At 35.9% G+C, this 13,719-nt stretch overlaps 1 long non-coding RNA gene and 1 pseudogene across 1 annotated transcript; both read right to left on the bottom strand.

Moving 5' to 3' along the window:
• Positions 1-1,767: 1,767 nt before the first annotated feature.
• On the bottom strand, positions 1,768-5,730 carry LOC110778519 (uncharacterized). Its single transcript, XR_008924822.1, has 2 exons — positions 5,381-5,730; positions 1,768-4,911 (listed from the first exon to the last, which is right to left on the bottom strand). It is a non-coding gene; the product is annotated as an uncharacterized lncRNA (long non-coding RNA).
• A 2,217-nt stretch (positions 5,731-7,947) lies between these two features.
• On the bottom strand, positions 7,948-13,115 carry LOC130462882 (uncharacterized; annotated as a pseudogene).
• Between the last annotated feature and the right edge of the window lie 604 nt (positions 13,116-13,719).

Raw genomic sequence — 13,719 nt, 5'->3', positions numbered from 1 at the left:
GACACAAAAATCACTCAATTCGGATGAGTAACGAAGAAACTGCCGAAAAACTGCGTACGTATAATTAAATAAACGCAATTTGCAATTAATTAACAATTACGAAAATTAATCACCCCTTTTAATTCTTGCAAATTTGTAATATTTAACCATGTTCATGCAATTTAGATTATGAAAATAATAAGGGGCTCGTGATACCACTGTTAGGTTATGATACATATGACAATTCATAAATCATGCGGAAAAACCATAAACCCAGGAAAACATATTATTTACACATAATCATTTAGCATAGATTAGATGCATACTCTTTGTTGCGTGCCTTCCCTAGCTGCGCCCGAACCGAACAAGAACAAGTCTTTAAGCCTCCAAGTGTCGTCTCTCCGTAGATAGTCCACAGCACGTCCGGATCCGCCTTAAGATTGACCAACTAGAATCGCCCTTAAGGTACTATTATTTTCGGCACTTTATAGGCAAATGTGTGACTGAATTTTTCTCTCAAAAACTCACTTTGAATACTTTGAAACTTGTGTTATAAATTGTGAGCCCTAGCCTCATATTTATAGCGGTATGGAAAGGGAATCGAAATCCTATTCAGATACAAATTAATTAAACCTAGAATCCTACAAGAACTCTAATTTAATTAATTTATCAAGTAGAATTAGGAATTTAATCATTAACCGAACTCTGCATGTTTTAGGAAACGTGCACGAACACAAACACTTGCACACACACGCACGGCAGCCACGATGGGCCCCATGCGTGCGCGCGAGCAGCAGCCCACTCAGCGCCCGCGCGCGCTGCGCGCTGCGCGTGCTGTGCGCGCTGTGCGCTGCGCGTGCTGTGCGCGCTGTGCGCTGCGCGTGCTGTGCGCGCTGTGCGCTGCGCGTGCTGTGCGCGCTGTGCGCGCTGCGCGCTGCGCGCAGCCTGCTGGGCCTGGCCTTGCGCTGGGCCTGGCGTGGCTGTTTGTGCGGCGCGCTTGGCTTGCTGGGCGATGGCCTGGCTTCGTGCTGGGCCTCGTCCGGCAGGCCTCGTCCGATGCTTATTCGTACGATGCGCTTCCGATTAAATTTTCCGATTCCGGAATTCATTTCCGATACGAACAATATTTAATATTTCCGATTCCGGAATTAATTTCCGTTTCGAACAAATATTTAATATTTCCGTTTCCGGAATTATTTTCCGATTCCGGTAATATTTCCGATTCTGACAATATTTCCGTTTCCGGCAATATTTCCGATTCTGGCAATATTTCCATTTCCGATAATATTTTCCGACACGTACCATGTTTCCGTTTCCGGCAACATCTACGACTTGGATAATATTTATATTTCCGATACGATCCATATTTCCGTTTCCGGCAATATCATCGTTTCCGGAGTATTCATTCCTTGCCTGTGACGATCTTAGCTCCCACTGAAACCAAGATCCGTCGGTTCCGAATATTCATAGATGGAGTATTTAATGCCATTAAATACTTGATCCGTTTACGTACTATTTGTGTGACCCTACGGGTTCAGTCAAGAGTAAGCTGTGGATTAATATCATTAATTCCACTTGAACTGAAGCGGCCTCTAGCTAGGCATTCAGCTCACTTGATCTCACTGAATTATTAACTTGTTAATTAATACTGAACCGCATTTATTAGACTTAACATAGAATGCATACTTGGACCAAGGGCATTATTTCCTTCAATGCGTGCGGGAGTATTAAACAAAAATTAAAAATTATGCTATTATATATATCACCGCAAAGTTTAGACAATAAAAATTATTCACAAAGTTAGTCTTAATAAAAGTATGCATCATATTGTTCACAAAGTTCATTGGATCATTCCAATAGATAGCCTATTCTAAACTACATAGTTACTGCAATACATTAACACTGTAACTCACTCCCAAGTCCCAACAGACATACATGATTGTTAGTTGAGCTCTATCTAGAATTTCTGGCATCTTCCATAAAAATGCACATACTGTTGAACATTTTGTTAAATGACCGAAAAAATTATCACTGAAAAGATCAAATAACCCACAAACCTTTGCTCGGCAATGCTCTTATCATTAGTCAAGAAAGTTGATTTCCATCCACGACTTATAGGGGATTCGGGATTATCCCTTCTCCCAATACCAGAGTTCTCGAACAAATTCTGGGTGTTTTTCTTTCATCCTCTCATAAATGATATGGTTAAGAACAATTGGAGTTTCTCCTCCATCTTTCATCCTCTACTTCACAACAGAAAAACAAATTTGAAGGGAACTCGGGAACTTGTCAACATATCCCACCATTACATACCGCAACTCTGCAAGCCACTCTAATTTAACAACAAATTAACCATTCAAATACATGATGTAAAATCAATTACTCCCTCCGTCCCATAATATAGTGCCCGTTTGACCAAAATCACGATTATTAAGGTAAAGTATAACATTGATAATAAAAACAATAATTATTTGTTCTTTCAAGATAAAGTACATGTTAGTTGGCTTTTATGGAAAGAGAAATTAGAGATTAAAGGTGTGTACATAATAAATAGGCCTAAAAAAAGACAAAAATCAAGCACATGGGTTGAATAAAAGTCAAAAAATACAATTTTCAAAGTAAAAATTAATGGTTTAAAATAGAAATAGGCACATCATTTAGGGACACCATTTTAGGAAAACAGGCACTATATTATGGGACGGAGGGAGTATAGAGCATTTCAGTTATATCAAATTACTGATTATTATACATATTCCATGTTGCAAATCTCTATTATATAACCAAAACGATGGTAATTTATCAAAATTGGATCAAATTATTCAAGAAATCACTACAAACATCCCAATCAACACAAAGGGATAAGAGCTACATATAAGAGGAGTCCGTGTAAGGAGTCACCCAAGTGCAAAACTTAATTCTAACAAAAATAAATTAAAGAACTACAAATTATGTTCCTGTCTAATCAACCAAACACAAATAAGTAAATAACAGAGTTTTCATAGTTCATATAAACAGCCAAACTACCCAAAACACTTATTGAAAGTGATAGCTTTGATATCAGTAGAGTGTTGCTCTGGAAATTTTCAGAAAGAAGATGAGAAAGTATGTTGTGGAGTTGCAGTGTTTGTGACCGAGCTAAAGATATTTCGGTAGATGATTGAAGTTGTCTTCTGGTTCCTGGAGAGAAGGCCTCAGGCAATTATTAGGATCATTTTCCTTATTTATTTTTTTGTGATCTTTAGTGGGTTGGTCCATCAAGTTAAAGGTCCTGCAGGAGTACTTTTATTATTCCAAATGTAGCGAGAATAGATTGATAGGTTGGATTTGTTAAAGACTATTGTTTTTCAGAAAGTATATTTAGAATTTGTTATGCCAAGGGTCTGAATACTTGTTACCAAACTTGCCATGTACTCAAATTTTGTATAATTGCTTATATTTCCTGCAACTCTTTTTGTTAGTCAGTTGCAAACATTTGTTTTCTTGTTATAACAATGCAACACCCTTTATATGGGTTTTCTCTTTCAAAGTTGCAATCTAGAAATCTACACTCTTTAAATCGTCTTACTGGTGTTACAAAAAAAGACTTTTATTTGGCCACTCAGTTGCATAGAAATCTGCCCTAGTATTTAGTTTTGATAGCAGATGTCCAATCTGAAAATTCAGAATTTGCACAAAACAATAGGCAAAGTCATCCACAATATTCCTAAATGTGCACTAAAAATCGAGTCACCCAATTGTGCAAAACTTTCACTTAACAAACAAATTTCAAGAAACAAATCAATACTTCACATAGCATAATCATGAGCCATAATTTCAATTACCCACATTAGGTTATTTCCCATCATCCAAAAATCAAATTACAGCAAACCCCAGATCAGATTACTCCATGTTTGACGAAAATAAGAACTAATAGGTATCCATTAAATTCCAAAATTTGCATTGAGTCACCCAATTATGCAAAAGCCTTTGCTTAACTAAAATGAACTAATTCTAATTGAATTTGAGGAGACAAAATTAATACTTTTCATAGCATAATCATGAGACATAATTTCAATTACCCATGAATTTCCTAAATTTTCACAAAAAATCGAGTCACCCATTTGTACGAAACCTTCACTTGACTAAAATTCAGTAAAATTCCTGACGAATTTGAAGAAATAAATTCACGATAACTTCAATTATCCCACATTACAGCAAACTCAGATCAGATTAACTCCATTTTTAACGAAAATATGAATTATTTCAATAAAAAACGACGAAATTCAAAGATGAAGCGGGTAACCAATTCATCATCAAAGCTATAAAATAAACATCAACAACTTCAATTAAATCTGAAATTCTAAAATAAAGCCCCAAAAGCTTACCAATAATAAGCAAATTTCTAGTTTAGCATATAAACATATAAAACACCAACAAAATACAGCATATTTCTCTAGTAAACTACTTCCACCATGCCCCTCATCCCATCAACTAATCAACAACATCAACTTTTTTTGTGGCTGAAACATGTGTATGATTCACAGAATTATGACAAAAACCAAAACTTTAAGAAGGAGGTATAACGATGAAGTCACAACAAAAGTCAAAAACCTAAAACTTAAGCTCGGAAAATCATGATAAAATTACAACCCAACATACAAACAAAGGTGATAAATCAGACAATCAAAACCCAATTCAACAATATAGTACAGAATAAATTGCTCTAATTTCAATCTACTCACCCAGATAATAAAACAAAATCCATCTTTGTCAATTGCTTTTTACAAATGACATAAATTCAAGAAATGGTATATACCTGATTGTTAGCAGGGTTAACAGTTGAGATGACAGGACCATTAGCCTTCCCTTTTCCGTTCACATGGCATCCTAGGTTACGCGAGCTAATATCAATCTCCTTTAGAAATGCGTACTCTTTCTTTGCAAAATCCATCCCTGCAAAAAACAAAACAAAAAACCCAGGTAAATTGATCATCTAACTCCATACATTTCCAAAAAAAAAATGGGGCTTCATAGTTATTTCTCTTTGTATTTCTCGCTTCTGGTTTTTCGTATGAAACCAAAAAAGGGGAAGTGAGTGAGATGGTTAGAATGGGTAGAATTGGATGAAATGTTGGGCGAGGCACCGGTGAGGTATGAAGCGTATGATACCCCATATGCCTTTCTCTCTCCTTCATCATCATCGTCTTCACCAAAATCTAATTGAAATCATTATTTTTTGAAAAATCGAAAATCGAAAAATCAACAAATATCCTTATAAATCACAACACAAAAGAAATTAAGATCCTTATAAATCAAATCGAAATAATTATTTTTTGAAAAATCGAAAATAGAAAGAAAATCAACAAATATCAACAAAAACGAAAAAATGCTTAAATTGTTAGAAAAATCCACCATTACTGACCTTGTTCTTTTACTTTACGCTGATTCTCTCGTTCTTCGTTTCGATCCATTTGTTACTTCACTTGAATTTGAAATTTGAAATTTCTAGGGTTTTGTTTCATGAATTTTTTGGTTCCATTGTGCTGAATGTTTGGTTGATGCATATTTGAAGCATATTCCGGCAAGAAAATTGAAGAAATTGGGGTGAAAATTAGAGCGAAAATAGGAGAGAAATTGGGGGTTTAATGTTTTAGGTTGAAGAAAATGGTGGTAGGGTAGCTGATGCGCCGCACGGGAACTGTTAGCTTTGTGAAGAATTGAAGATGCAAAGGGTATTGTGATATTTTCAAAAGGGGACACGAAAAGTGATGTTACCAAAACGCCCTCAACTGTTCCTTTATATAATAGAGATTGGGAATAAAACAAAAAAGAAAAAAAAAGGAAAGCTACATTCTAGTTACAGCATCGTAATTGTCGGCAACATCAACTTCATTGCATCATACTTAGGGGTGTGCAGAATTTGACCGGGTCCTGAATCCGGTCCGGAACCGGACCTGAATTGTCCGGACCGGTCCGGACCGGTGGATTCAGGACCGGACACCGGGTTTCAAAAATCATACAATCCGGATTTAGGACAGGTCCGGACAAAAACCGGGTAAATCCGGTATTGTCCGGAACCCGTTTAAATTAAAAAAAAAAATAAACTTTTTTTTGTTTGACACCTGTTAACAACAAAAATAGGGTTATCTTTTTGCGAGACTATCATTCACGAATCACGGCGCCTCCCTCCCTCATTCTCTCTCCTCCTCCCTCCCTCCCTCATTCTCTCTCCTCATCTCTCCTTCAATTCTGGATTTGAGCTATGGCTAAGATGGATCAACCTTTGACATACAGAGATTATCAAAGAGGCGGATGCCAATGGAGATGGTGTTATTAGTTTTCATGAGTTTGCTTCTATTATGGCTAAATCTGCTGCTAGTTTTCTTGGCCTTCCTATCTCACAATTTAGAGATTTAACAGGCTGATTTATGTAAACCAATTGGTTTGTTGATTACCTGGTTCGTTTATTTGATATTTGCATCTACATTTACATTTTTCATAATAATAACAATAATATATAAGCTGGATTTCAAACAAATTATTATCGACATTTATATTTTGTCATTTTCATATGTTCATGTTCTTAGATTTTGCAGATCTAAAACCTTAGAAATCAAGGGAATTTGACTTTTTTTTTAATGAAAAAAATACAGCAGATTTTTCAACTTTGCAAAAACCGGACCAACAGGTCTAGAACCGGTCCGGTCCGGAATTTACAGGACAGGACCGGTCTTGTCCGGATTAATTCAGGACCGGTCTCCGGACACGGGAAAAACTAAATTCCGGACCCGGTCCATTCCGGATCCGGTCCGGACCGGGCCGGATTTTGACCGGTGCACAGCCCTGATCATACTACTATCCAACTTCATTGCATAACACTCCACTCTATTCCGCCATCAAAATCGCTAATTCATTCGAATCTAAATTGGGTTCCAATATTATTATTTTTTGACTGATCTTATTCCACTCCATTTCTTTTTCTGATTATCACAAAAGTTGAAGCAATTACGGCCATCTAGATCTACAATTGAATTATCTACAATCTAGACCACCTTCATCAAATTGGAGTAATAGAATTCAATTGTTGATGACGATTGTTGCTGTCTCAGGTAATTGTATTTTAATTTTTGTGATTTCTCTTTTACATTAGGAGGTTTGATTTTAGTAGTAGTTGTAATGCTATGGATTTTTAAATAAAGACATATTTTGGATATCCACGATCTCAGTTTTCAATCAGTGAGCTTGTGGATCAAGATAGGATGTTAAATATAGATTCGATCAATTTCAATATGTTTTAATAAGCTGATTTTTTCCCCTTTAATTTTGGAAAATCTGCAGCAATAAAAATAGCACGACGTCTGTAGATTTCAATTTTTTTTTCGAGTAAACTTTTGGATTTGAGAGGAAGGCGTGGTGATGCTTGAAGTTCTACAACGGGGTTTTTGTAGAGTATGAGTTTGAGAAATTTGTTGGATAAAAAATGATATGATGGATCAGAAGTTCGGACCAAGATTCACTATGTTTGAACAGAAATGATAAGTGTCTACTAATCAAATTACCTATTTTTCTTTCAAATTGATGCTCTTTTCTTTCCACTCATGCTAACCTAAGTTAATCTTTACAGAGAGATATAAATGGGCTTTCTGCTAAAAATAGTGAGTAGAAGCTGCGTCTGCAAACAATGGAACATCAAACTTACAAGATGGTAACTGGTAAGATCCCCTCTTTTCTTAGTACACATAGCATATAAATAGTTGTTTGTATCATCACCAAAAAAATTAAAAGAATAAAAAGTGAACTTATAGTCTGATCAAAACACCCAAAACACCCAGTTTCTTGTTATCAAGCACACTTAGCTCCAGCTGCTGCTACTGCATGAAAATAAATGCGGAAAAAAAGCTGTAGTTAAAAGATTGAGATATCTAATTCTAACATATAAAAGAATTAAAGGAGTTAGATAAATAACAAATTTTATCATAAAATACCTCTTCATGGCAAGTTCTGAAAGACCTCTTTGTATACTACATTGTTCGTAGTGTTAGAAAGTTCACCATCCTTGTTAGATATTAAAATTCTCAGTCCTTTTTTGCTTGTCACTCTAGAAATTGCAACGTAGAGTTGACCATGACTAAAGACCGGTCTTGGAAGGTATAAACCCACATGTGAAAGTGATTGACCTTGGCTTTTATTTATCGTCATAGCAAAACAAACAACCAACGGAAACTGTCTTCGTTGAAGTTTAATCGGCAAGCTGGTGGTGTCTGATGGGCTTAAGGTCATTCGTGGAATGAACACCTTATGCCCTACATTGCTACCCGAAATTATTTTAGCTTCAACAACATGGTTTCCTAGTTGAGTGATCACCAACCTAGTACCATTGCATAAGCTAGATGACTGGTCTATGTTTCTGAGAAGCATAACGGGAACACCAATCTTTAATTTGATTATGTGATTCGGTACCCCAGAGCATCTAATTGTGTTCAGGAACTCATGTGGATAAAGATCTTCAATTCCCATGTTTGTATCTGCCTTACATATGCTGTCAGAACTCAAGTACATTTTCTCTTCACCAGGAATCGAAGATAACAAATAATCATTGATAATGTGTACATTATCATGAGTTGGTGCTAAAATTGCTCTTTCTTGAAAGTATTTTGGATCCCATAAATTTTCAAGTAGAGCGGGATAAGTACTTTCTACAATAGCTTCAACTGGATTACTTGTTTCCCTTATTAGATTTTCATCAGGTATTATTATAGTTCCTTCCCCATCATTTGGCTCCCCTTCTTTACCATCTCCAACTTTTAATATCCACTCTGAGAATTACCTTACACTATTATTGCTCGAATCTGACCTCCCTACTTGTAGCCTCATGTTCCTTGTCAGTTTAAGAACCTCACAATGATTCCACAAATAAGATGAATTTATTGTGGCAAAAACAATGTCTTCTCTACTTCCTTTTGGGATAACAGGAAGGATTTGTCTGAAGTCTCCTCCAAAGACAACTACTTTTCCTCCAAAAGGTTTCTCTGTGGGTCTTAGAACATCCCTTAAGCTTCTGTCTAAAGCTTCAAAGCAAAATTTGTTGATCATAGGAGCTTCATCCCAAATGATAAGCTCTGTCTTCTTCAAAAGCTCGGCCAAATCACTATCCGGTCTGATATTACAAGTTGAATCTTCTGTTACATCCAAAGGTATTTTAAACCTAGAATGTGCGGTCCTTCCTTTCGGAAGGAGAAGTGATGCAATTCCACTTGAAGCAACGGGTAGCACGATTTCTCCCTTAGACCGAATAGCTGCACATAGAGTTCTCCAAATGAAAGTTTTTCCTGTCCCTCCATATCCATATATGAAAAATACCTCCTTCACCTTTTGAAACTGCATCCATAATTTTTTCATATATCTCTTTTTGTTCATCAGTAAAACTTGAAAAAAGTCTCGCATGCTCCACATGCAAGGCTTGTCTATCATATTGAAGCTCATCTTGAATCAACTTGTTTCGTCCTTCTGACATGACCATATCATCTGGAAAAGGTAGCATAGGATATTTGCGAAGCGTACCACCATTACGTTGTAAATTTTTTTGAATTTCACAAAGAGTATAATTCTTCAACTGATCTTCAGTCAGTTGCAAATCTGTACATTAATAACAAAATGTTAATTATGCATGTAATAAATAGTTATAAGCTAAGGTAAGTAATTGATGGAAAACAATATTTTGTATAAAAAAGCCCGAATTAAAACGATTCACCATATTATGAATATTTATCGGTAGTCAAAATGATAATAAAAAGAAAGCAAATCAAGTTGATTACCATCAATATGCATAATGCGTCGTTGAGTGTGGAGAATGTCATCTGATAGTAAATGCCATGTCGCTTCCCACACATATTCTGGTCTTGATAGACTATCAGACAACAGAAGCGTAGAAAAAAGATTTCTCAAGTAGTGTGCAGATCCCCAAAAGCTTGCTTCTTGGATTCCATCAACGTATTCCTTATCATCGTCTAATAATCCTAATGCATAGCAAGCTTCTTTGAATGAAGAATGCAAAACTCCATCTATTGTTCTAATATCTTCATAACATGTTGAACCTCTCAATGATTCAATAAAACTCTTAAATAATATATTTCACCACTACCTGGGGGCACATGATAGATTCTCCCAAGGGAAAACCTTTCTTCTCGAACTCTCTTTCTCCATTCTTTTTCATCACTTGACCATACAAATTCTGTTGGAAACTCGGAATAAGTGAGGTGTCTACCATCTCCGTTGTTCTTATTATAGTCCATCCATGCTAAGAACATTGATTTCTCAATCAAAGGCTTATTCATGACAGAATCTATTGGATCATCATCTTGAAACACCACATTTTGCTCATTTGGTAGATGAAAGCTAAGTCTTTGAATAGGAGGAAATCTATAATGCAATTCGAACCCAAAAATCCTCCATACTGCTTCACATGGTGAAATATACCTGATATATGTGTATAATTATATGATCATCCATTTAAATAACTCCAGAAAACAATATTAAAATATATAAATTACATTTAAACATTATATACCTGCAATCATAGTAGGATTTAATCTCATCAGTGTTGTCACAAGTCTCTCCAGTTGGTGAAAGGGCAGCAATGACACGATCATTTCCCTTATTTATGTATTTAAATAAGTACTTGATTGCCTTGTGTTGATTGCAAAATTCAATATTGATGTGAGCACGGTATTTTAGGAGTAGAGCTCGGTTGTATGGAACAACATATCTGTTATCTAGCTTGATTCCATTCTTTTCAATAAATCTACCATTGTCCCTTCTTCTATAAAGGGCGTACCCTTCTTGGTCAAAACATGTGTCTTCCTTGAAGTCCATCGGATAATGTTTAGAACACCTCCCCTCTTTCATGCATGGGGAACTTTTATTCATTGCACCACAAGGACCATGCATCATACAATCTCCCAGAACTTCATAGAGTTCGGGGCTCTCTTCCGGATCAGGGATTTCGGCGGATATAACTCTATCAATATCATCAGTCGTAGAAATCTTGTTATCAGGATGCAAAAACAGAAGGATATGAGCATGAGGTAATCCTCGTTTTTGGAACTCCACTGTATATACCACTGTAAAAAAAAATTAGCATATTATTTTATTCATTTAAAATTTAAAAAATGATGAACGAGTAATGAAAACTTACATGCATTGACTTTCCCAAACATCTCATTCGCTTTGAGATCACGTATAAGCCCATCTAGTTTCATTTTGAAAACTCTACAAACGATGTCAGGTCTATCCTCAGGTTTGAGGCCTCTCTTCTGAACAAATCTAGTGATTTCTGGCCATTTTGGATTGCAAGTGAATGTGATAAACAAAGTTGGGTATCCATACCATTTGCAAATAGCCATGGCATCTTGATAATTCTGCATCATATATCTTGCGCCACCCGTGAATGATGATGGTAAGACTATCCGTTTTCCTGTTGATGACAGATCTGTGTCTCCTCTTATTATGGCATCTGCAAGATTTTTATACAACTCTGACCTTAATTGCTTCTGATGTGTTCGAAGATAGTTCAACCTTTCAGCCTCAATCATTGTGTATACATCACTTTTGGCGAAGCCAAGTCAATTTCGGGCCACCAAACCCTGCAACTGATGAGAAGGCCAAAAATTGTTGAAATAACTTCCTAGACACCAACAATGTTGCAGCTTCATTAAGCCTGTCTTGTATCCTAAATGCAAAATACTCTCTCATACTTATTTTTATCCTTTTTCTCCCGGTGTTGTCCCTTACCGGAATATCAACCCTATAACCATCCTCACCATATGGAAATAATAATGGGTATTGCATCGGAAGGTAAGAAGGGTGAAGCTCGTTGATGTGTTGTAGCAATCCCGATTGTGTTTCGACAATAATATCCCTATCTACATTACTTCCAACATCTCCCACGACAAGGGCTGCCACTTCAGATGCACTTGGGAGGTTGTATGTCCTCCCATCAGTACCCCTTTTTCCAATGAGTTTTAACTTCACACTTTTAGATTGGCACGAGCTAAAACGATCCCTTGCCATTCTGAAAGATTGAGCTATGGGGTTGTGTTGATCAAGCATTGTCTTCAAGTCATGGATAATTGAATCATCAAAGTCCTCGGAGTTTCTTAATGGAAATGCAACAAAACAAGAGTAAAAGTTAGGATAGGATTAGGATTAGATTAATAATCTAAATGTAAAGTAAATAATTAAATCAAATCACCTCATAGCGCGCTTTCTATTTGCAACCTCATTTTCTGTGTCATATATGCAGAGTTGAGCAAACTTTGGGGAAGATCCGGAATTTGGTAACAAACTTCCTATCTTATGATAGTTTTGTCCTTGCAATCTAAAAACATAAGGTCCTCTCCCTTGGTTTACTGTCAAGTCAATCTTTCCTCCCATTGATGTAAATGCAAGCATCATGTTATATGGTCTTATATTTTCCAAAAAATGCTTACTTCTTTTGTCCTCATTCTTCAAAAGTCTACGAAGTGGTTGTGGTGGTTCTTTTAGCAAAGGTAGTTGGACTTTTCCTTGCATACAGCACAATGAGAATTTTGGGTTTTTAGATTTTTTCCTTTTCTCTAGTCTTTCTTCGTACCACAACATTGCACCGCAAAATTTGCACGTGTATATCGGATCTCCGATATCCCAGTATTCTAATAGAAATAAAATTTATGTTCAGTTATTAATCTATATGATCTATAACTAAAATAAAAGTAAGTTTCAAATACCTTTCAATGAAGCAGCACATATATCATCTTCACCTGAGCATAAAATTTAAAAGAATAAGGCTCAGGAGTCATTAGGTTCTTATATGAGTAATATCAATTATAATATTCAAGGCTCAAATGTTATGTAAATAATCGCACAGTTACTAAACTCGATAGTTATAATCATGCCTTATAAGTATTATACCTTGAAGTTCTTCGGAATCAATCTGATTTGTTTCCAAGTGAACAGCGGAGTTACTCTCGCCTGTTTGGTCACCAATAAGATTTAGCATATATAGAATAAAATTGAGACCCTTAATAAAATTTAGTTAAATTACCTGAAGCTGAAACTGCAATTGTGTTTGGAGCCTCGATAATTTTTCCCTTTTCAATTACTTGCTTCCCTGGTGCCATCCGTTTTTTAAATTGCACACAATGAGGCAAAATAGATGCACCTTTTCTTTGAACTTGGTTGTGAGAAAAGTTTGCTTCAAAAAAAAATACATTTAACAGTAGGGAAATGTCAAGTACACAAATTAATTTTCAAGTGCATTTGCTTCAATTAATTTTCAAGTGCATTTGCTTCAATTAATTTTCAAGTGCATTTGCTTCAAATTAATTCCCCTTAAGATATGCGTAAGAATTTGATATCATGCAAGCCTTGGACTAATTTATTATTGTTCTAAATTATATACTATATACACTCAATGCTGTTCAAGTTTTAGCTCTTTTTGATAAATACAGATTCTTGATGTCTCTAAGGTGACAATTTGTATCCTTTCTGACTTATAGTGGGGAATTTCACGTGATCCTAAACTATTTCTGAGCCTCATATCCTTCAGTGTCTTTGTGTTCACTAAATTTATCCTTCTATTTAATAAGATTGTGGATATTTTGCTGAATCTTATTGTATAAATTCTGGAGAAGACGACGAATTGCATTTTGTGAGTTGTGACCTTTGACCGGCTCTGTAGTTGTATGTAGTCATCGAAGTTTCGCCAATTTACCTTAATCTTGA

Source organism: Spinacia oleracea, chromosome 6 (assembly GCF_020520425.1).
Source record: "Spinacia oleracea cultivar Varoflay chromosome 6, BTI_SOV_V1, whole genome shotgun sequence".
NCBI lineage: Eukaryota > Viridiplantae > Streptophyta > Magnoliopsida > Caryophyllales > Amaranthaceae > Spinacia > Spinacia oleracea.
The sequence above is the reverse complement of the archived record's forward strand: the minus strand, read 5'-3'. Positions and strand labels throughout refer to the sequence as shown.